The 24,378-nt window shown below is 39.8% G+C and overlaps 1 protein-coding gene across 5 annotated transcripts in view; it reads left to right on the plus strand.

Annotated features, from left to right (window-relative positions):
* Positions 1-24,378, plus strand: part of APBA1 (amyloid beta precursor protein binding family A member 1) — a 215,195-nt gene that overhangs the window by 103,040 nt on the left and 87,777 nt on the right. Inside the window, exon 2 of one of the 5 annotated variants that reach the window (XM_070495557.1) lies at positions 19,186-19,250. The exons of the other annotated variants lie outside the window; for them this stretch is intronic. The gene's annotated coding sequence lies outside the window, so the exon portion shown is untranslated. The remainder of the gene's footprint in view (positions 1-19,185; positions 19,251-24,378) is intronic. 5 annotated transcript variants of the gene reach the window in all.

Consider the following 24,378-nt stretch of genomic DNA (forward strand, 5'->3'; position numbering starts at 1 on the left):
CTGGAATACAGACACAGTGGCAGGCACTCAGGCTGCCATCTTGAAAGTATGAGGATGAGCGTCAAGCCCTAAGGATGGCAGACTGGAAAGCTGGAAAGAGTCAGGTTCCCAACAATATTGTGGAACCCCCAAACCAGCCCTGGACTGCCCACTTTGGGATTTCATTTATATGAGAGAAAAATATGCCAATGGTGGAGTTGGAGAAGTGGCGGGCGGGTGGAGGGGTACGGCCCTCTGTTCCTAAGCAGCTGAATTTAATCCCTCACCAGTCTCTGTGCTCTAACAATTGATTCTTACTCTAAAGACTGTCACAAGATTCAGAAGTGTCTTCTACCAATAGGGAATGAGTTGTGAAAAATAACTTTTTCTTAATAATAAATTTAACTCTATCAAATGATTTCAAAACAAAAGCAGTTATAAATGTGTGTCTGACACTTTCAAATCGCAACAGCTTTTACATAAGAAAATTCTGTTATCAGAATAACTCTGTGAAGCAGGTGGGTCAGACATTGGCATTGCTTTCATTTACAGTTCAGGAAACTGAGGCAGAAAGAGCTTTAGCAGCCTTCTTACAGACCCCCAGTCTTAATTTATATCTCTGACTCTAAGCCATTTGCTCTCTCCTGCTCCTCACTTTAAAGTTTATTCCTTAATGTTGCTTTTAAAAGAACCACTAATTTTTGATGTGAAAAAAATTACAAAAATTCTTTTCCTTTGCCTATGATGTATATTTAATGTGGAAGAACTATAAGATTATTCTTCGCAAGGCTTCCCTCCCCACAGAATGGGCAACCCACTCAAGCTAGTTCTAATTAAGCAGGAGCTGGTCATACCCACAGAGAGAACTCTCAGAAATGAGGACAGCCAGGCCCTGGGAATGGATCTGTGACTCTAGAAGCCACTAGTGAGCATCTCCGCCTGAGTTCTCTGACTCCCTCCAGCTCTCTCGGTCTCCTTCTTTAATTAAACATGGCAGCCTGGGCTATCCCTTCAGCAGAGTCCCTGGGTGGGAAAACTTCCTAGAGAAACGGGACTGTGGACAGGAAAGCAGTCCACAACCTGTCTCTGGCAGTTATTTCACAGCCAAAGTAGAGGGACCCCTGGATAAGAATAACTCACTCTACTACTGTAGTGAACTCTGGTCAGAAAGATCTCAGATCTTCTAAGTCTCATGAATTAACCTGAGAGGCAAAATGCTGATTTTTATGATGATGAAATGGAATCTAGGCCCAAAAGTACAAATGATAACCCCAAATACAAATGATGCCTTTGTGTTCAGATTGCTTCCTCCAGTTGAAAGACTGAAGAATTCTCAGTCCAAAGTGTGAACTCTCAAATGTAAATTTCTCTTGCATAATTTCAAAGATGATAATACTTTAGAAAATGTCTACACTGAAGAGGAATAAAGAAGCGTGTGTTCCCACCAGCCAGACCAGAGGTCGCTCTTCCAATGCCCTCCTTTTCTTTGAAGAGGTGATGACTTTGATCTGGATCTTCTGTGACATTTAAAAGCCCCTAGGATGAAGGTCATTCATTGGTAAATTAATTGGCTTATATATCCTGTTTTCCAATTTTGTTTCTTTTGGCATCTAAAATAATTTCATATCTCAGTCAAAATGGTAAGATTCAGGACTTTGAAAAATCATCATCATGAATGCAAATTCACAGAGGGCTTCCTACACACGTACATTATAAAAGGTGCTTTGAGGGTTACTAATTATAGTGGAGGCTTGGTCTTTGCCATCAGTGTATTTAGAATCTAAAGGGAGAGACAGACTAAACACCTGATAAATAATAAGAACACAAAGATGTGATGCTCTGTGACTGTTTGCAAGCATTCATTCGAGTAAGCAGATGTCTCCCTGCCCAACGTGACCCTGTGTGCTTGTTTATATTAGTTAGAATTATTGGTTGCAAGTAATAGAAACCAAGCTAAGCTAGGTCAAGGAGGGAAGAAAGTGGAGAGAAGCTGTATTTAAAGAATATGTAAGTGTCATGGATCCCAGGAGCCTGCAGCCTGGCCAGGAGGGACTGGAAGGCTAGCAAGAATCCAGGCAAGTGTTTCGTGTTTGTTTTGTTTTTGCCTCGCTCTCTCCCCTCTGCCCTTTCTTTTTCTGTTTCAGTCTCTCTGTGCCAGTTAGCACATCTTCTGCCAAGCCCGTTTTGTCCAAGCTGGCTAAGTTACAGCTCCTAAGGTGGTTTTGTTCCTCCATTCATGAAACCAGCCCAGATTAGAATTGAAATCTCTTAGTCTCATTTCTAAATTTCTGCAGAAATATGACTTATCAGGGGGAAGGGAGCCACCCTTAGTCAATTAGCTAAGGCCCCATGGAATAAATGAGACTAAGAAAGGCCAAGCCCTGGGAACATGTGGATGGTAGAGAAGAAATTCTAGAGAAGATAGAACTGAGATAAGCCACAGAGACCCCAAAAGGGGTCTTCTACTCTGATTGAAGAACAAAACATTGGTTTCTAACCTATGGGCCGATGCCCTGGGCAGGGAATGGCGGGTGGGAGGGTAGAGACTCATATTCATTGTGGGGCTCGTTCCCTGAAACCAGCCACACAGATAACAAACCTTCTTCATAGACTGAAAAATAGTATATCCTGAGTATACGGGTGTAGATGTAGCTGCTCTTATAATTTAAAGGTGTTACTGAATGAGTTCTATCTTGTAGTCATCACATATCTTTTTCAACCACTGGGCATGGTTAGTAAAGCTGTTCTTGTGCGAGAGTCCCCTTTATACAGAATAATTGAGGACCCCTGTGTGTAAGGTTAGATATGGACTGAGAGACTATGTGGGTAGCTGTAAGTGTTGGCTGAGATGTTCAACAAGGAGCTCTACACATAAAATTTTATTAGTCCCTGTGTTTTTTCTTGTATTGTCATGAATTTGTCTATAGGCACCTTACTGTGTGGAAGTATATTGTATGCATAAATATAATAAATTGGTAGAAAGCCCATTCTGAATGATAGAGAATATTTAAATTAACTGACTTTGTGTTACTTTCAACTCCGTTCAGGAACTCAGCCAACAAAGGGTTGATAAGAAAAGGTCCATAGCAATGTGCCATAAGGATTATTTAAGCATGACTTGTAATTTGCATGGTGCTTGTTGATACTTGAGCAAATGCTTTTAAAGTGTTTTTAAAATATCCCTTAGAGGTACTTTAAATACTGAAAGTACTGTTTGCACTATTTTACAAACTCTCTTCTTAGATATTGCAAAGGGAAAGTTCCATTTCAGCCTAAAAATAACAGGAACAATAAAGTAATAGTAGTAGAAGCTAGTGTTACCTCGCAGTTTCTTAATACAAGGACTCCACACTTTATAAGCGTCTTTTCATTTTGTTCTTGCAACAAATACTGATACTGTATCTATCCCTGTTTTTTAGGGAAAGAAATTGAGTTTGAGAGGCCTACAATTTATGTCAGATTATTTGAATCCAAATTAATATGCTTTTACTGTTTGTAAAATACCCCCTTGAATGGAAGAAATGATGACAGAGATCCAATTAATCCATTAGGTTAACTAAGGAAAATTCAGACATTGCTGGCACTTTGAAGAGACACACAGTTTCATCGTTAACACCAGATTCTGGAACAAACCAGACTGTGCAAGTTCGAATCCCAGCCTCACCACTTACCTGCTTTGTGATGCTGAGAAAGTTACTCAACCTATCTGTTCCTTGGTTTCCTCCTCTGTGAGCTATAGTCATCCCTTGGTATCGGTGGGGGATTGGTTACAGCCCGCCCCCCAGCCCCCTGCTCCCCTTTTCCCTCCCCTATCCCCTCCCGTCCCCTTCGCACACACACACACCCCTACCCGCCTCCATACGCCCCCACCCCCTTCACCCCTCGAGGATACCAAAATCCGTGGATGCTCAAGCCCGTTAGTCAGCCCTCCACATGTATCCACGGGTTGGCATCCATGTATAAGGAGGGCTGGCTGTACTTGGTAGAGATGGTATGAGGATTAAGTAGTATTTAAGTGCAGAAAAGTAATATTTTAAATATAGAAGAACATAGGAAATGCCATCCGAGTGCCTCTGATTGGCCTGGAGCCTGTGCACTTGGTGTGTGATCATCGTCAAGGGCTGCTGCCAGGGCTACTTCTGTGAGCCCAGTGGCCGAATCGTTGGGACAATGTGGAAAGGCAGCAGGGTACTCATCAAGTACTTCCTCAGCCCTGCAACTCTCCACTTTCAGATGGTTTCCAGACCTCTTTGCTCTGCCCATGAGTGAGGAAAACACCCAGCAGGCACGACCTCAGGCGTGGGACAGGCTGTGGAAGACAGGCCAGTGGGGTGGGCCAGGGCAGCCCAGCCCACAGCCCAGGCTCAACTGTCAGGGGCCTCCCTCTGATTATCGGCCACTGCCCCTCTTAGGACCGACACACTTCCATTTTAAATCCATCCAGAATCATTCTTAGGAACCAAGAACCTTAACTAATTAGACAATAAAAGAAGATGTGGTCTAGAGAAGGCAGTGCTCTTAATGGAGTTTGCAGAAATTTTGATTGCACATGTGCTCTGCAGCTGGCTGGCTGAGGCCTGCGGACACTCTGAACCTCACTGTGCTGATTTTCCTGCAAGGAAAGTGAGCACCCGCCAGGTCGCTGGCCCTCTCTCCCCTCCCTGGGAGTCCTCAGAAGATTAATTGCTATTTGTGATTCATTTTTATTGGTCCAAATAAATACAACTACAGAAAAACTAGAGTGAAATACTGTTTTTCTGTAATTCAGGAGAGATTATCTGTCTTAAGTAGAGTCGCCATTCAATTTATTGCCCAAACTTGGGCGCTTTTGAGAATAAAGCAGGCGCTAAGCCTAATTAAAATTATATAAATTTTCTTGGAAGACAGTTTAGCAGTTTTTTAACAAAACTAAACATACTCTTACCATACGTATGAACCAGCAATTGTGCTTCCCAGTGTTTACTCAAAGGAGTTTAAAACTTATGTCCAGACAAAAACGTGAACATGAATGTGTATAGCCACTTTAGTCTGTAGGGAGGAAGACGTTTCCTCTACCTGCTCTGGGTCCTTCTGGCTGAGAAGGAATTAAATTCACATTAGACAGAATAACAGGAGAAAATTAAACAAGGCTTTATAACTTGTATGCATGGGAGAGGCTCAGGCAAATTGAGCAACTCGCCAAAATGGTAGAAGTTCTCCCCTTAAATACCACCCTCGGGTAAAGACAAAGGAAGATGTTGGGGATAGGGGGAGTGGATCACGGAAGGTTACCAAAAAGTGCAGTAAACAAAGGTAAGGTTATTATGCAGAGTTAAGTCCTTGCCTTCTGCATTGATAAGTGTTTCTAGAGATAAGGTCATCCCTGCTTCTTCCTGGTACAGAGAGGGAGACACCTTTACAGATGGAGATTTCCTTTACAAATGTAAATGTCTCTTAACAAAGGGTAAGTAAATTCTACTTTTCAGAGTTTATTGTCTGCAGTTTTTAAAAGTAACCAGCCCAAAATAATCCTTATGCCAAAGAGACGTATCTTGGGTTGGCCAATTCCAGTCCCCCACAATTCGTAATTGCCAGCACTTGGAAGCAGTCAAGATGTCCTTCAATAGGTGAATGGATAAATAAACTTTGGTAAATCCAGACAATGGAATATTATTCAGCGCTGAAAAAAAAGAGTTATCAAGCCATGAAAATACATGGAGGAAACTTAAATGCATATTACTAAGTCAAAGAAACCAATCTGAAAAGGTTACATACTGTATGATTCTGACTATATGATATTATGGAAAAGGCAAAGCTGTGGCAACAATAAGATCAGTGGTTGCCAGGGATTGGGGGGAGGGAAGGATGGATAGGTGGAGCATAGGGGATTTTTAGGGCAGTGAAACTATTCTGTATGATACTATAATGAAACCCTAATGTAAACTATGGATTCTGGGTGATAATGACGTCAACGTAGATTCATCGATTGTAAAAAATGTACCACACTGGCGGGAAATGTTAATGGTGAGGAGGCTGTCCGTATGAGGGGGGAGGGAGATATGTGGGAACTCTGTATAGTTTCTGCTCAATTTTGTTGTGAACCTAACACTGCTCTAGAAAAAGAAATCTATTAATTTTTAAAAATTATATATTTTGGACATATTAATCAGTTTTATTATGAATAGTTATATTTTTAAAACTATTTTCAAATATAAAATTGTTCTTATAAAAGTAAAAAAAAATGTTTTAGGTATAAATTAGGATTGTCCTGGAGATCAGAGACATGTGGTCATCTTAGTCTCAAGTAATATACTCTGATTTGCAACTAAAAAGAAAAGAAAAGTCAGCATGTTTCCTAATAAATTGCTTACCTATGATGTTCCTTCTATTGGGAATGTATGCTGTCAAACTTTTCTCTTTTTTTCTAGGATTTTATTGCTAATTTATTGAGTAACTCACACTGCACGCGTAGTCTATTAAATGCTTTATATACATTACTTTAGTTTTTACTAAATAGAGGCTTGTTTATTCATTCACTGAAAAATACACGTTGGGCACTTGTGAATTATCACACAATGTTCTAGACACTGGGGACATGAAAGCAGGGGAAGAGGGAGACAAACAGTAAACAAGTAAATATGCGATATGTCAGGTGAAAAGTGCTGGGAAGAAATAAGAATAAAGTAAGAAAAGTAAGAAATACAGTAATATTTAATAAGAAAAAGAAAGCCAGGTCAGTAAATAGTGATGGGGGACAGCTATTTTAGATAGATTGTCAGAACTGCTCTCGTAAGTTGACATTTGAGCAGGAACATGAGGAAATGATAGGAATAAGCCATGTGACTACCTGGGGGAAGATCATTCTAGACAGAGGGAACAGAGAATGCAAAGGAATGTGTTGGCATTTTCATTGAATAGCAAGGAGGCTAGTGCAGCTGAGCAGATGTGAGCAGAGGGGAGCATGGCTGGTGAGGTCAGAGAGGCAGTGGGGACCAGATCTGGGAAGGCCGATAGGTCATGGTAAAGATGTGGGGTTTTACTTATTGGAAGACAGGAAATCACTGGAGGAGATACAGGGTCTAACTTACATTTTGGCGGGATAGTGGAAGCCTGGAGGCCAATTAGGAAGCTGATGAAATGTCCAGGTAAGCCTGGCAGTGGTTACAGTGAGGGAGTAAGAAGTGCTTGGTTGGTTCTGGATCTGTTTTGAAGGTAGAAAGGATGAGAGTTGCTGACAGATATGATATAGGATATGAGAGGAAGAATTTAAGGAAGACCCCAAGGTTCTGCCTGAGCAAGTGAAAGAAGGGCAATGAGGAAGACTGTGGAAGGAACAGGTTTAGAAATAGAAATCAGAAGTTTGTTTTCAGACATAATTTTGAAGTGCCTGTCAGATATCCATGGTGAGGTGTCGAGAGTTCAGGGGAGCAGCCTAAGCTGGACATGTAAATTTGAGAATTGTTATTGTATGGATGGTTTATAAGCCATGAGACTGCATGAGATCACCTGAGCAGATCATATAGATGGTGAAGAGAAGAGTCCAGGGACTGAGCTTGGTCCCCAAGTGTGGAGAGGCCTGAGAGACGGTGAAGGAGCAGCCCGGGAGGGGAAGCAGGAGAAAGTGGTGTGCTGGAAGCCAGGAGAGAAGAGTGCTTGGAGAAAGAGGGTTGATCAGCTGTGTGAAATGCCACCCACCAGTCAGGTGCAGTGACTGTCAAATTTTGCAATTTGGAACTTGTTCCTGACCCAGACAAAAGCTGATTCAGTGGAGTGGTAGGATCCCAGTTGGAATGGACTTACAACAGAACAGAAGAGGAAGGAGAAACCAAGAAACAGGCTCAGAAGGATTAATAGCTTTCCTCTTAGGAACACATCTTCCCATGGCAGAGCCAGGATTCTAACTCGGATCTTTCTTACTTCGAAGTCTGCACAGTTTGCAGTAGGGGAAGGAGTCCTAAACTGGGAGTCAGTGCAGCTTCAACACTTACAAGCTACATGCCCTTGCGTAACTCATCATTCAACAAACTTCCTTGAGGTCCTACTATGCACCAGGTACAGTGCTAGGTATGAGGGCTACAGACGTGAACAACACAGACCCCTCACCCAGACTAGCAAGTGGGAAAGGAAGTCAGGGATCACTCCTAGAGAGGTGGAACAGCCATTTCAGTTCTTCTCCTCATGTCTTAAATGAATGGGGAGGTTGGATCAGGAAAGCTCTAAGCACTTTTCTTATTTTTGAATTCTGTGGATTTGGGATATAGGCAAATCCTTTCACCTACAGATAAAGAAGGGAAAATCAGCATAGATTTCCCACCTCCTACAGGGTGTACCACCAAGATGTTTTAAAGATGTCAGCCGCCAATTCGCATTTTAAATTGGGAGAAATGTGTGCAGGCTCTTCAGGTGCAATTAGTGCTGTAGATTAAAATCATTTTGAAGTGACCTCATTCCCTTCCCAAACTGTTTAAATTGATTTTACAATTTTCTGCCCATGTAAGTGGCCAGATAACATGTGGATGGCTAGGGCACTGCTAGTAGATTTTAATGAGATTACTCTTGTCAACCAAGGAAAAAAGGTAAAAACTATTATAGCATGTCTTTTTACTGCGTTAATAAAAAAAAAAAGATTTAATCCTTTTTTGATGGGTTTTTACAGCATTTTCAGTAAACCTGGAAAGCCCAAGATTCTGTTGTATTTCATCACAACATAGCAGTCCTCATCTTTGCTGAGTAGCACTACTTAATAAAATTTTTAAGTTTCTCTCTGGAAAGAGAAACTATAATTCCAGTCAAAAGACAAATTGATACACTGGTGTTACCACCCAAGGGGTTCATCTGCCCATCACAAGATATGCCAATAGTCAAGAGGCAAGGCGGTAGGAGAGAAAGGACTTTTTATTACAGCTTGCTAGCAAGGGAGAAAATGGCTGACTAATGTCCGAAAGAACCATCTTACAGAACAAAGACTATACAGGCCAGTTATGTAGGGGGCTGGTCTCTGGGTGGAGGAGGCATCTGGTCTTAGTTCCTAATAGTCTTTTGTTTTACTGGATATACATCAGAGACCTGAGCAAGGCCCTATACCCTGATCTTTCAGTTGTCATTGATGATGGCTATCAGCATAAACTCTCTGCCTGGGGGTCATCACATTCCTAAGGAACTGAAAAGAACAAAGTTATCAACTTGATAGCAGCTGGGAGGGACCATAAAATCTACGGAGCATGCCTGGGTTAATTAATCAGAGGTCATTCAAAGTTACAACAAAAGGTTTCTTTTCTACAATATGATTGCTTCCCTTATGTCAACATTGTGTTGAGCCGGTATCACTGGGAGAAAATATTTGCAACAGTGTGGCAGTCAAAAGGTTAATATTCTTCGTATTAAAATATCATCCTATAAGTGGGTAAGCAAAAGACTTGATAGGAAGGCAGGCAGTTCACAGAAAAGGAAATGCAATAGCCAATAAGCCTAAGAAAAAGAGGCCACCTTATTAGTCAGGGAAACTCAGGTTCAAACATCAGCTATCAGATTGGCAAAAATGAAACATGTTGATAACATCTGTTGGGGGAACTGCATTTCCCTGTCTCTGATTCATTGTGGAGTAATGCTCATGGCCCCTCTTCCTGCCCCTCATCCCCTCCTCTCTGGAAGGGGAGGACTGTCGCATGAATTTGGGGAAGGAAACTAAATGTGTTGGATTGGTGCCATCTGGGTGCTCTTTTCCAGCTCTGCCTGCCTGCAGTGAGAATGCCTTCCAGTGTGCTCCTGGCCATCCGGGAGGCTTCCCCAGGCAGGCTCGACACCCGTGAAGGACACCTGTAGTTGACCAATGTCCCAGTGACTAGGTAGGGTGCATCTATCTAACGCAGAGGTGAAGTACTAGTAAGATAATTTGGCTAAAAATATAACGGCAGATCATCCAATCCAGCTTTTCAGATGATATTTTTAAACCTCCATTTGTGTGGCTCCTATGTCCATCTCTTTGTTAGTTCAGAACTTGGGAAGGGAAGAGAGGAATGCTTATTGTTTCCTACCCGCCCTTCTCCCCAGCCCCGGGGGCAGGAGGGGGAGGGAATATGTATATATATCCATGGCTACATGTGGAGAAATAGGAATTCCTGGAGTTGAAAAGGAATTACAGAGATTGTGGAGGAGGTACCTGGCAGTATCTACTAGAATTGGAACGTGTGTTCATTTGGATGACATGGTTTAGGGTGTGATATTTGCTTCAACACAATCCAAGAGGAGGGTGCAAGTGGGTAGGGGTATGGATGTACCAAGCCCGACCTTCATCACATCTGCAAGTTTTTGCATCCTGTCCATCAAATCAAGATGACAATTATATTATTTTCTCTGGTTTTCTATGTTTGAAATTTTCCATAATAAAAAGTTGTTTTATAATATGTATTACTTTCACCCAGCAATCTCACTTTTAAGAATTTATTTCATAGAAATAACTCTATCAGCCCACACAGATATATATATGGATGTTTATTGAAATACTGTATAGGAAAAATATGGAAATAACCTAATGATCATTAATAAGAGAATGGTTATATAAACAATAGTATATGCTGATGTTATTAAACAGTAAACTATTTTATAAAACATTAAGGAAAACTCACACCATCTACCTAATCCTTTATTCTTAAATATGAACAGACAAGAATCACCAAATATGTGGGGAAAAAATAGCAGCATGAAAGAGAAAGACCAAGATAAACAGAAAAACTGACCCCAGAAGAGGCAAGGACAATCCGGGAAACTTCGGACAAACAACAGCTCTCATCACAGCATTCAGAGATATCCAAGAACTCATAGTATCCACTAATAAGTGATATAGGGCCGGTCCCGTGGCCAGGTGGTTAAGTTTACATGCTCTGCTTTGGCAGCCCGGGGTTTCACAGATTCGGATCCTGGGCGTGGACATTGCACTGCTTGTCAGGCCATATTGAGGCATCGGCGTCCCACATGCCACAACTAGAAGGACCCACAACTAAAAATATATACAACTATGTATCAGGGGGCTTTGGAGAGAAGAAGGAAAAATAAAATCTTTAAAAAAATAAAAATAAAAAAGTGATATAAAATCAGATAGTAGAAAAAGAAAGAGCTCTTAGAGATTAAAGATAGGCTGTCAAAAAATTCAATGTAAGGGCTTGGGGAAAAATCAGACGAGGATGTTTAACAGAACATAGAGCATAAAAGAGAAAGGGATGGAAACAGTAGAGAGAAGAGAAGCAGAGGACCAACCCAGAAGCTCTAATGCAGCCACTATGGAAAACAGCATGGAGGTTGCTCAAAAAATTTAAAAATAGAACTACCGTATGATCCGGCAATCCCACTTCTGGGTATGCTACCACACAAAATTGGGGTTCTCTGCACCATGTGCATAAGCAAACCAATTAATTATGGCATCAGCCTTTGGGAAAAGAGATCGTTTTTATTCTGCGAGATGGATCTGCAGGGAGGGTGGGGGCGTGTGCCTTCAGATCTGTCTCTCCGATTCAGGATTTGGAGCAAAATTTAAGAGGTTAGGGAGAACAGGCTGGCATATGGAAACGCTGGTGGGAGGGGTTTTGATGGGTGGGCTTCAAGCATTTGTGGTAAGGTTTTAAACATTTATGACAGGGTTCTAAACATTTATGATGAGGTGCTAAACTTTCATGATAGGGTTCTAAACACTTTTGAAGAGATGGGGAAGGAATTTTAATACCATATCTTCCTGGATGAGGGGCCCCTCGCTTCTGATAAGAGTCTGGCTTTCAAGTTCTGGTTGTGGCCTGGACCTTGGGTTCTGTGGGAAGGAGGATCTTTGGTTCCACGGTCATTTCAGGTCATGATGTCTTCTTTTGCACGTGCCCTGGCTACTTGAATTTGCAGATTTTCTGAAAGGCAATTCTTAATCACTCTGTTGATAAGAGATGGAGTCAGTTGAACTGGTCTTGGAGGGCCTGCAGTTACAGATATTTATCCAAATGAAATGGAAACAGGATCTCAAAGAGATACCTGTACTCCTATGTTCGTTACAGCATTATTCACAATAGCCAAGAGACAGAAACAACGTAAGTGGCCATCAACAGGTGAGTGGATAAAGACGATGTGGTATATATACACAGTGGAATATTATTCAGCCCTGAGAAGGAAGGAAATCCTGTCTTTTGCCACAACATGGATGGACCTTGAGTGAATTATGCTAAGTGAAATAAGTCTGACCGAGAAAGACAAATACTCTGTGATATCACTTATATGTGAAATCTTAAAAAGCTGAACTCATAGAAATGGACACTAGAATGGTGGTTATCAGGAGTGGTGGGGTGGTGAGGGAAATAGGGAGATGTTGGTCAAAGGGAACAAACTTCCAGTTATAAGATGAATAAATTCTAGGGATCTAATATACAGCATGGTGATCATAGTTAATAATACTGTATTATATGTTTGAAAGTTGCTAAGAGATCTTAAATGTACTCACCACATGAAAGAAATGATAATTATGTGATACTGTGGAGGTGTTAGCTAACACTATGGTGGTAATCATTTTGCAATTTATAGTTGTAACATATCAACACGTTGTACACCTTTAACTTACACAGTGTTGTATGTCAATTATATCTCAGTAAAGCTGGAAAAAGAAAAAAGCTCCAACATCTGACCAATAGGAGTCTCAGAAAGTAAAGCCAGAGAAAATGGCAGGGGAAAAGGAGAAAATTGTCAAGGAATGATAGAACATTTCCCAAAGCTGAAGAATAACACAGATCTTCAGATGGAAATGGCCTGCCAAATGCAGAGGACAGTGATTAACAAAAGATTTAAAACCTAGACTCATCCTTCCAAAATTTCCAAACACTGAGAATAAGAACCATATGTTGAAAGATACCAGAGAGAAAAAGCTACAAAGGGATGTGAATTAGGCTAATACCAGATGTTCTCTTCAGCACCATGTTCGCTAATATAAATAATGTTGATGCAAATAATCCATAATCAATCTATAAATCAAAATTGAGATGAGTTTATTATGAGCCAGGTCTAAGGACTATAGCCCAGAGACTTCCTTCCCCAAGAAAGGAAGGGCACCAAACTGTGGGGTGTACAGAGTGGTTATATACCATCTCAGAGCAAAGAGCATTCATCACATATGACAGGAATCTCTTTTACTACTGTCACAAGTTGTTTAGCTGGCACAACAGATCGATGGTCAGCAGGTCAGTGGTCACAAAGTGAGCACAGCAGGTCAGTAATTAATCCTTAGTTTCCAGGAAGAGATGCTTATCTTTAAAGAAATGCTGATATAGAGGGAAGCTATATTCCTATCTTTAAGGGCATCATTCTTGTCTTTGGGACATAGTAAATGTTTAAAGCAGGTGTACAGTGCATGCTCAACAGGCCACATCAGGCCCTTTTGGAAAAACAAGGTCAGGCCAAATAAGTTTTAAACCAAATGGCTTCCTCATATACTCTGATATATCCTGTTGCTTTTCATTTATTTATCATTTTCCCCTATTGATGAAAGAAAGCATTGATGATCAAAATATTGTCCCTTGGTGCCAGGATGATTGCTTCCTACCCTGGGTCCATCATGTCCCTCGGTGGCAGGCTTTTATCTCATTCATTTGCCCAGTTATCCACATTATGGGGAAATAGACAAGGATAGAGGTGTATACTAACACAGGAAGCATTTCATAGGTTATATAATTTTTCAATTAATTTTAGATTGTCGCAAAAACATTATAATGTGCTTTTACGAGACTCCTCATGCTCACATTGTTTACAGTTATAGAATGGGTACGGTAACAATAATGACAGCTCCCATATTTAAAAAGATTAGTTTTAAAGTGATTTCTTTGGCATAGTCTTTATCAGAAAAGGAAATTCATCCAGGGTTGTAAGCTTGATCAACCATCTCAAGTCACTGAGCAATCGTTACTCTAGCCTCCATGCCAGTCTTACAAGACTGAGTAAAGAAAATAGCAATTAGTTTGAGTATTATGACTAATACAAAAATTCCAAGGAATAATAGAAATAGAAATTGCAATCCACATCGAAAAAGGGAACCAATACCTAAAGGGGGCCAATCAAACAAATCAAGACTGGGTGTAGAATCATTTAAGGCACTCACCTATTTTTTTCATATGCTTTAGCATAGATGACACATTGGAAGATTTGTCAGGTATAAAAATACAGCATTCGGTTTGAATGACTGCATACGTTTCACCTTGAGATGCAGTTAGAATATCTAAGGCCATTTGATTTTGAAGGATAGCCTTTCTCATTAAAGACATTTTAGCATTTAATAAGGCTATTCCTGCTTGACTATTGTTAGGGGCTTGTTGAGTAAGTTTAGTCAGAGCTTCTCTATGTGATATGACATCATCTAGCCCCAAGGAAGGAACAAATATAGCTGCTAGGTGGCCATACCAGTGGAACACTAAATGAGCCCATCTGGACTTAAGGAGGGAAAGATTGACAGCAGATGTTAGCTCAGGGTGACTCTGCTGCATCCAAGCAAAGCTCTGGGTGCAGCGTTTTAGCAGCCAGGCAGGACCAAGGCCAGAGATTCATTCCCCATAACCATTGAGTTCCATTAGGAGCCACCCAATAAATGGCTGGGCTTTGAGACCAGTCTTTTCCAAACCAATCACCTTCTTTGAGGATGACAGTATTCTGAAAACTTTAAATGGAACAATTATAAAGTGAATAAAGGGTTTAAGCTTTACAAAAGTTTAAATGAAGAGGTATAAGGTTGGGAATACAGGCCTGGTCCAGAGTCTTAGAACAGCTGTCTACAACAGATGCTGTCGTCTTCTCATCCTGGTTTGGAGATATTTGCATTGGTTAGTTGAAGTCAGCTATCAAAAATAGAAACTGAAACCCACTCAGGTGGAGAAGCCTTTTCTAAACGAGAAATGTGAATCCATGAGTCTATGTCTTTGGATTCTGCAGCTCATGAATTGGGTAAAAGTACCTACTATGGTCCTTTCCAAGACGGCTGCAGAGAGTGTTTATCTGACGTCTTTTCCAATAAACAAAATCTCCGGGATGAAGCCCATGATCCTTAAGGTTTTCATCTCCTGGGAGCTCATGGTGAAAAGAATCAGCTACCGACCTCTCATTCCTTTTAAGTGTCTCAATGAGTCCTTGACAATAATGTAAGACATCTCCTTTACACAAAGTTGGTTCGTACATTCCTTCATCTAATTACATAGGCTCTCCCTTTATTATCTCAAAAAGGGAGAGCTGATGTTTACCAAAATATATAGATCTAAGATTGAAGAGCACTAATGGAAGAGCTTTTGGCCATGAGAGAGTAAATGTTTCTGAAAGCTTTGCCAATCGAGTTTTGATTGTGCCATTAGTTAAAATGTTGCATTATTCACCAAATGTCACAAGTAGATTTAATTATTTGTCCAGTGAAATGAGTTCCCTGATCACTGTGTAACTTGGTAGGAATTCCTCAAATAGGAATTATCCTTTCCAATAATAATTTACCTAAAGCCATCACTCTTCTGCAAGGAAAGGCCTCAACCCAATGTGACAACATACAGATCATTACAAAATATATTTATCCCTGAGATGATGTGGGGTGGTATTTGAACAAAGTCCAATTGCCATACCTCAAAGAGTCCCTTAGGAAAGGGAAAGTGGCCTTGTGACCCAGGAAATGGCTTTCCTAAATTATATTTTGGGCATATAGCACAATGAGTATAGGCTTTATGAGCCACTGTGGGAGAAAATTTCCAAAAATATTGTTTTCTCCATAAAATCATCTTTTCAGCTGTGCAGTGAGTTAGTTAATGTATATGCTTGAACAATGGCAATTGTGCTCCAATAGGCACTATGTTTTGGGGTTTTCTTATTGAGACCAAACCACATCTGCATAGTGGTATCAAAAATTCCCCTTTTGTTGCCACCTTTGTTTCTTTTCTTTTACGGTGATTTTTTAAGCCTATAGAAGGTAATCTTTTACTGGGTTGGCAGAGTTAATAGAAAGTATAGGCATTCTCAAGGCTGGACAGCATATCCAGCTTGATAGTGTCCTTGCTTATTGTTTAAATAAGACCCATCTGCAAACCAAATTAGATAAGAGAATGCAGTTGTGGGTGTTTTCCTCCTGTAGTACTGGAAGCAAGGTAGCAGGGGTAAGAGAGTGAATAATATTTACCTACACAATATAACCTAAGGTTTATCATCATTTACCTGACAATTCTTCCCATGCAATGTAGCACCAAACATGCCTAATTCGTTTAGTATCTCTCTCTTTATAGGAAGAAAGAACAAATTTCTTTGAGAAGTCCCTGGGGCCCTCTGAAAATTCTCAGAGAAATTTTCAAGTTAAAAGAAAGACTTCGTTTAGGATATGAATCTTGGGAAGCTTGTCAAAAACATCAAAAGCTTTTAAAACACCTGGTTAAACAAGATGAAATGTTTGCTGATATTGTTGCTGTGAAACAATGGTCACTTGAAACAATGCTTAGTTGTCCATTTAACCAAAGTGACAATAGAAGATGTTAAAGGGAAATGTACAGAAATTATTTTGACAAAACATAGAATTTCTGTCTTTTAGGTAGAATTACTCAAAAGTAAAGAAAACCCTTTTATAATCTCATTATCAAGAGCAGACTGAAAGTTCAAGAAAATTATCCTTTTAAGAGAGAGAAAACCAAATTCTAATTTTGTACCAGCTAACTTTTGATATTAAAACTTACTCAATTAAATTCATTTTGCTGTTAGGCAATTTGACCATGCACAAAATTCTTTCCTCAGGGTTCCTCTGCCACAAACCTTCTATAACTTTCTTTTTACATTCAGAATTTATCTCATTCCTTCTTTCCTTCCTAGTACTTTAGGACAAATTTATCTTTATTACAAAAATATTTCCATTCTTTATACCTTCTTTACTGAAAACATACATCTTACTTTCCTTGAATACAAAGATGTTTTCCTTATTAAATTTTAGTAGCTTTAATAACCTGTATTAATTAGAATTTTTAACCCTTACAGACCTTAATTTTTAGTGAAAACCAAGAAGTAAGCAATTATACACTATCTTTTACCTTAGTATTCTGTGGTTTGGAAAATTTATAAATACTTTTTATAATTTCTAGAAACATGCTACTTCATAGTACAATTTTTTTAAAGATTGGCACCTGAACTAACATGTGTTGCTAATATTTCTTCTTCTTATCCCCAAAGCCCCCCAGTACATGGTTGTATATTCTTGGTTGTAGGTCCTTCTGGTTGTGCTATGTGGGACACCACCTCAGCATGGCCTGATGAGTGGTGCTAGGTCCACGCCCAGGATCCGAACCAGCAAATCCCTGAGCCACCAAAGTGAAGCATGCAAACTTAACCACTCGGCCATGGGGCCAGCCCCCATAATTTTTAAATAAAATAAAGACATGTTTACTTATAGACCCAAACGTCTTTTGGTTTCTCTGTAATAAGAAGCCAAGAGTAGATAAACTTAGACATCTTACCAATAATGTTTCAGTATTTTATCTTATTTGAAAATGACCTAGTCAATGAATTTTATCATTTAACTTAATTTAGCAAAACTCTAAAGTGTTAGGTTACCAAAAGGTTTTGAAGTTATTTTAAGTACATACCCCATAACACATACTTATTATTAAAAAGTTCACCCAACAGTTTTATCTTTTTCACATCTATTTAGTTTACTTGTTCCCATGGTGATAACTCTGAAAACATGTTCGCTTTAATCAAACCAACAATCTTAAATGAGCTTTTATTTACCAAAGATTATTTTATATCATGTTAGCTTGCAAGACATTTGGGTTAGTTTCCATTATATTTGTATAAGTGCTTACTTTAAGGCAATTAGATAGAGCTCTTTAGAAGTTATACCATCCATCGCTTCTCGGCCTTTTGGCTAAGATTAAGTGTAGAAGTTATACCATCCAGAGGTAAAATATCACACATATATAACAGACATGTAGACATAGATGCACAATGACTCCACAGCTATTGTCTTGAAATTACTGCCATGAATCAGGTACAGTAATATAAGGCTCACTAGTTATGAAAGGATAATTAAATCCAAATTTAGTTTTAAGCTTTTTCTACTAATATTTGTGGAGAAGACTCTCAGGATGCTAGATTTTGGGAGAGCATGCTCTTCTGGCCATTTTTCTTGGCTTTTTCCTGTTTTTTTTTTTTTCCTTCAGTCTCAGGAATTGATGATGGGCTAGATAACAGTTCCCAGAGAGGCAATGAGCCTTTTTGAAATAAAGGAAATGGGTGCAATCTGAACTGCCTCCAGAGCTGCTTTCCAGTTTTGCAAAAGTTTGTAAGTAGAGGACAGTTGCTCTTAATTTCTCAGAAATTTGGGTTGTAACCTAAATGACATTATAGGTCAATCTACCTGTCCAGCTACGTCACCCTAATTTGCTTCTTTCCCTCTGGGTACTTATTCTAACTTAAGGAAGAAAGCCTAAAAAATTCTTATCAAGCTCTGAATATCAGCTTCCAGTTGGCTGAATTTCTGATTGTAAGTTGCCAAGTCCTTTCAAATATCTCATCATGTTTCAGCCAGGAAAAACAGTAACTATACCTGATAGTATTGAACAATTCCATTAATCTCTAACGTAGCAGTTTCACAGAAAATCTCTCAAAGTCTCATTAACTCTGGGATTAGATTACACAGGTGTCTATAAAGCCATGACCTAATATATTTTCCTTCGGGTACCTTTTATAACTTAATTTTCTGTTAGTTTTTTGCAACAAAACTTTCAATAAGGTTATTTTGGAATTCTGAAGTTTTTGCTTCTAAGTGCACTTCTTAAATGATCTTATCTAATTGGAATGTTCCCTTTAATTGCCAGTGTAATTCCCCCCTGGCTGGCAGCAGTTTGGTAGGACCCTTACCCATGAAGGGAGTGCAACCCACATTTCTGTCCAAGCATCCCTGTTGCAAAATTGGGTGCAACCACGTTTTTGTCTGACCATATCTTGGGACCCCGACCTGAAGATGAGTAAGCCAAGCCCTCAGGACACAAAACAAGCTTGGTGAGATTTGCTTTTGCTGCTCTTTGTAAATGTTCACAGCTTCTGCAACCTTTAGTTTGAGCAGTTGTGCCAGAAGGTGGCAAGCTCAACTCTTTAAAAATTTCTCCATTACCTGGCTCTCAAAAGGGAGCCCCAAAGTGGCCACTGTAGTTTTAAATTATCCAGGGTTATCTTGCCAGCCATTTATAGCTATCTCCTTTTCATTAGGCACTTGCAAGTTTCAGCGTGAAGCCAGCCAGGGTTCTCAGGGGAGGCTGCCCATTCAAGAACTGGTAAGCTTTAAAAGCTCGATTTCCCGTTTTTCTTTTAGTTTCATTTTAGTATAAATTCTGAAGTTTTACTATAAACTTCTAGGGACAGTATAGTGGGTCAGGAATGTACTGCTTGTGTGTTACTTCCTAAAGAAAGGTCATAAACACTCTCTTACGTGCCTCCATTTCTCCTGCCAGCAGTTTAAAACTGCTGTGGGAACTCAGAGCGCTGGAAGACCACTCCTTAGATGTGCATCCCTGGATGAGCCTTTAATTAATCAATTAACGTGAATGATAGTGGAGTTCTCTATAGGACTGCTATGTGTCACAAGGATTGATCCTACCAACTACACCAAGAAATGTTGACACAAGTAATCCATAATCAATCTGTAAATCAAAATTGGGGTGAGTTTATTATGAGCCAGGTCTGAGGACTATAGCCCAGAGCCTTTGTTCTCCGAGGAAGGAAGGGCACCAAAGAACTGGGGTGTACAGAGTGGTTATATACCATCTTGGAACAAAGAGCATGCATCACATATGACAGGAATACCTCTTTTACTACTGTCATGAGGTGCTTAGCTGGCACAGCAGACCGGTGGTCAGCAGGTCAATGGTCACAAGGTGAGCAGAGCAGTTCAGTAATTAATCCTTAGTTTCCAGGAAGAGATGCTTATCCTTAAAGAAATGCCCATATAGAGGGAAGCTACATCCCTATCTTTAAGGGTGTCATTCTTGTCTTTGGGACATAGTAAATGTTTACAGCAGATGTACAATACGTGTTCAACAGGCCACATCAGGCCCTTTTGGAAAAACAAGGTCAGGCCAAATAAGTTTTAAACCAAATGGCTTCCTCATATACTCTGATATATCCTGTTGCTTTTCATTTATTTATGAATAAGTACCACTTCATGAGTGTTCACTTTGGGTTGGGACCTCACCTCATCTGCACAACCAGCCCTACCCCTTCAAGAGAGCTGTCATTAGTCCCATTTTCTCAGTTCTGGGAATTCAAGGCTGAGAAATACTAAACAGCTCACCTAGGATGATGCAGCTTTCAAGGCAGAGCCAGGACATCCACACCAAAGCCTTTCCAAGTCAGAATTGCCTGTGATGCTTGTTGAAAAGACAGATTTCCAGGCCCTGTCCTTATCATGTCTGACCTGGGTTGGCCCAGAGTGGGGCCTGGGAATCTGAATTTTTAACAACAGTTCTAACAGGCAGCCTTCACATATGGTCTCTCCACGTCGAATGTCCAGCTATGCCCACTTCACAAGTGTGAGGTGATCGATCCTCAGAAAAACATTGAATGAAGCGGTTCCTTATAGCTCACCTTCCCTGTGTGGGATTCTGAAATGTTGACTGGCATTTTCCAAAGGCAGCAGCAAGTGGCCCAGGGCTGGGAGCAGCTCTTAAAATCCAAGGACTTCTTGTTTGGGGAGCATGGGAGCTACTTCAGTTTCAAATGTCATCCTAATCGGAACCAAACTGTGTAAGTGAAAACAATTAGTCAAAATTCATTTTTCTGTGAACATCTCCTCTCACTCCACACCAAGGCAAGACAGGCTTTGTAATTAACTAGGCCTTTTTTCCCAAAACCCAAAATAAGAATGTGTGGCTTATTTTGTGTGCAAAGAGGTATAAAAATTGCTGAAAGTGGCAGGCGAAGCTGGGAATATTTGCTGTACCCGGTAAACAGAGCTGAAGTCTCAGCCTCCAGGAGAGAATGAGAGCTGGCCCCAAATCAGAGCTCGCCTGGGGGCCTTCTCCTGCAGCCATTTCCAGAGGTGCTGGACTAAGGGCTGAGCAGATGGCCACGGGAGGCAAGCAAACATTTCTTAGCACCAGAGAAAGGAAGAAGTAGAGATACTGGGGTCAGATAATTCTGAATTCAAATCCTTCCTCCTTGTCTTACCTCTGTGTCACCATGGACCAGACACTGAACTCTCCAAGCCTTAGATCTCACACTCAATCAACAGCCTTTATTGAACACCTACTGCATGCATGTTTTCGAGCTAACTAATAGGGGCATGAAGACCAACGAGATACAGTGACTATCTGGCTCACAACGAAATGGGAGCAAAGATCTCATCCTCATAGCCAGTGGACCTATTAAATGAGGCTTCAGATGAGACAGTGTGTGACATGCAATAGCATTCAGTTAACATCCACTTCCTTCTTTCCTTTCTCCTCTCTCCCCCACAGTCTCTGGGGACTCACCTTCTTGGAATCCTGAGGGAGGGTTGGAGGCAAACCTGTGTTTGCTTGAGAAGGAAGTGCTAACCCAGTTTGGGCAATATTCTGTTTTTCTCTCTTCCATCCTCCCTTTTCTCCCCTGGGATTCTGATTCAAGTTTCATTGGCTTTCTTGTCTTTCAGAGCTTGTCTTTTTACATTTCCATCTCCTTTGCTCTCTGTGCTGCATCCTGAGCAATTTCCTCAGGATGGTCTTTCAGTTCACTAATACTCCCTTTGGCTGTGTCCATTCTGCTGTGTGCATATCCATTGTGGGCAGAGGCTCTGGGATGGCGTCCATATATATTCAGCCTGATTCTGGGGGCACTGCTGGTCCTCTCTTCACACAGAAGGTAGAACTATCTTATAGGATCCAGATTCAAGTCACTGGGCAAAGAACCCATCTGGCTGGATATTTTAGAAAAATGCTCTGGTGACTGTCTAGAAGATGGGCCAGAGATATTTGGGGGTTATCAAGGCAATGCTGGCCCCATAGAATGAGTTAAGAAGTGTTATTTTTCCTGAATTGTTTGGAAGAGTTTAAGAAGGATTGATGTTAATTCTTCTTTTAATGTTTGGTAGAATTCACCAGTGAAGCCATCCGGTCCTGAGCTTTTTTGTCAAGAGGTTTTTGATTACTAATTCAATCTCCCTTATTAATAACAAGTCTATTCAGATTTTCTGTTTCTTTGTGGTTTCATCTTGGTAGGATTTGTATTTCTAGAAACTTGTCAATCTCATCTAGGTTATCCAAGTTGCTAGAGTACAATTGTTCATAGTACTCTCTAATCATTCTTTTTATTTCTGTAGAGTCACTAGTAATGTCCCACTTTCATTTCTGATTTTAAAAATTTTAATCTTCTCTTTTTTTGTTAGTCAGTCTAGCTAACTGTCAATTTTGTTAATCTTTTCAAAGAAACAGTTTTTGGTTTTGTTGATTTTTCTCTGTTGTTTTTCTGTTCTCTATTTTATTTGTCTCTGCTCTAATCTTTATTCTTTCTTTCCTTCTGCTAGCTTTGGGTTTAGTTTGTTCTTCTTTTTCTCATTCCTTAGGTTGGATAAGTTAGCTTTTTGGTTTAAGATCTTTCTTGTTTTTTTAAATGTCTTTATACCTATAAATTTCCCCCTTAGCACTGCTTTGTTGTTTCCCATGAGTTTTGATATGTTGTGTTTCATTTTCCTTCATCTCTATAGTATTTTCTAATTTCCCTTGTGATTTCTTCTTTGACACATTGGTTTTCTAAGAGTATATTGTTTAATTTCCAGAAATTTGTGAATTTTCCACTTTTCCTTCTGTTCCTGCTCCTTACTTCATCCCATTGTGGTTGGAAAAGATAGTTTGTAGGATATTTATCTTTTAAAATCTATTGAGACTTAAATTGTGGCCTAAGATATAGTCTATCCTATAGAATGTCCCAGGTCTGCTTGAGAAGAATGTGTATTCTGTTGTTGAGTAGTTACCTGTGTATGTCTGTTAGATCTAGTTGGTTTATTGTGTTTTCAAGCCGTCTTTTTCCTCACTTATATTCTGCCTAGTTGTCGTATCCATTATTGAGAATGGGGTAGTGAAGGCTCCAACTATTATGTAGAATGTAGAATGATCTATTTCTCCCTTCAGTTCTGTCAATTTTTGCTTCATATATCTTGATGGTCTGTCATTACATGTGTAAATGTTTATTATTGTTATATCTTCTTGCTGTATTGAACCTCTTGTTAATATATAAGGTTCTTCTTTGTCTCTCATAAACTTTTTTGATTTAAAGTCTATTTCATCTCATAATTTTAGAGGAACCTCAGCTCACTTTTGGTTACTATTTGCGTGGAGTATCTTTTTACAGTCTTTCATGTTCAACTTTTCTGTGTCATTGGATCTAAAGTGTGTCTCTTGTAGACAGCAAATAGTTGGATAATGTTTTTTTTATCCATTCTGCTAATCTGTCCTCTGGTTGAAGAGTTTAGTGTATTTATATTTAAAGTAGTTACTAATAAGCAGGGACTTAACCTCTGTAATTTTGCTGTTTGTTTTCTATGTGCCTTCTAGCTTTTTTTGTCATTCCTGCATGACTGTCTTCTTTTACATTTAGTTGACTTTTGGTAGTGAAACATTTTAATTACCTTCTCTATTTCTTTTGTGTATATTCTATAGCTTTTTTCTTTGTGGTTACCAAGGGGTTACACTTAACATCTTAAAGTTATAATGCCCTAACGTCAATTTATACCAGCTTAACCTCAGTAACATACAGAATCTCAGCTCCTATACATTTCTGACTCCACCACATTTCAGTTATTAATGTCACAAAGTTACATCTTTAGGCATTTTGTGTCCAAAAACATATACTAATAATTGAGTTTTTTAATACTTTACTCTCTTAATGTAGAAAGCAAAAAGTGGAGCTACAAACCAAAGTTACACTAGTACTAGCTTTTATAATCATCCACGTACTTTGACCAGAGATCTTTCTTTCTTCATAAGGCATTAAGTTACTGTCCAGTGTCCTTTTGTTTCAACCTGAAGGACTCCCTTCCTTGGAGGGCAGGTCTAGTGTGAAGAACTCCCTCAGCTTTGGTTTATATGGGAATGTCTTCATTTCTCCCTCATTTTCGAAGGACAGTTCGAATCCAGATATAGGATTCTTGGTTGGATTCTTTTTTCCTTCAGCACTTTGAATACATCAACCCATGCCATCTGGCCTCCAAGGTTTCTGATGAGAAATCTGCTTGTGATCTTACTGGGGAAAATATGATGAAAGCTCTTTTCCTCTCAGCTTTGTAAATGTTGGTGATGTCTCTTCTCATGTTTTATGCAACAGACCATTTTCCTATAGTATTATAGCATCCTTTAAGTTGTAGGATCATTTTGAGACTAATCAGAGTTGAAGGACAAGGAATTAAATATTTTAAGTGTAGACATTATGAGG

This window comes from Equus asinus, chromosome 23, assembly GCF_041296235.1.
Source record: "Equus asinus isolate D_3611 breed Donkey chromosome 23, EquAss-T2T_v2, whole genome shotgun sequence".
NCBI lineage: Eukaryota > Metazoa > Chordata > Mammalia > Perissodactyla > Equidae > Equus > Equus asinus.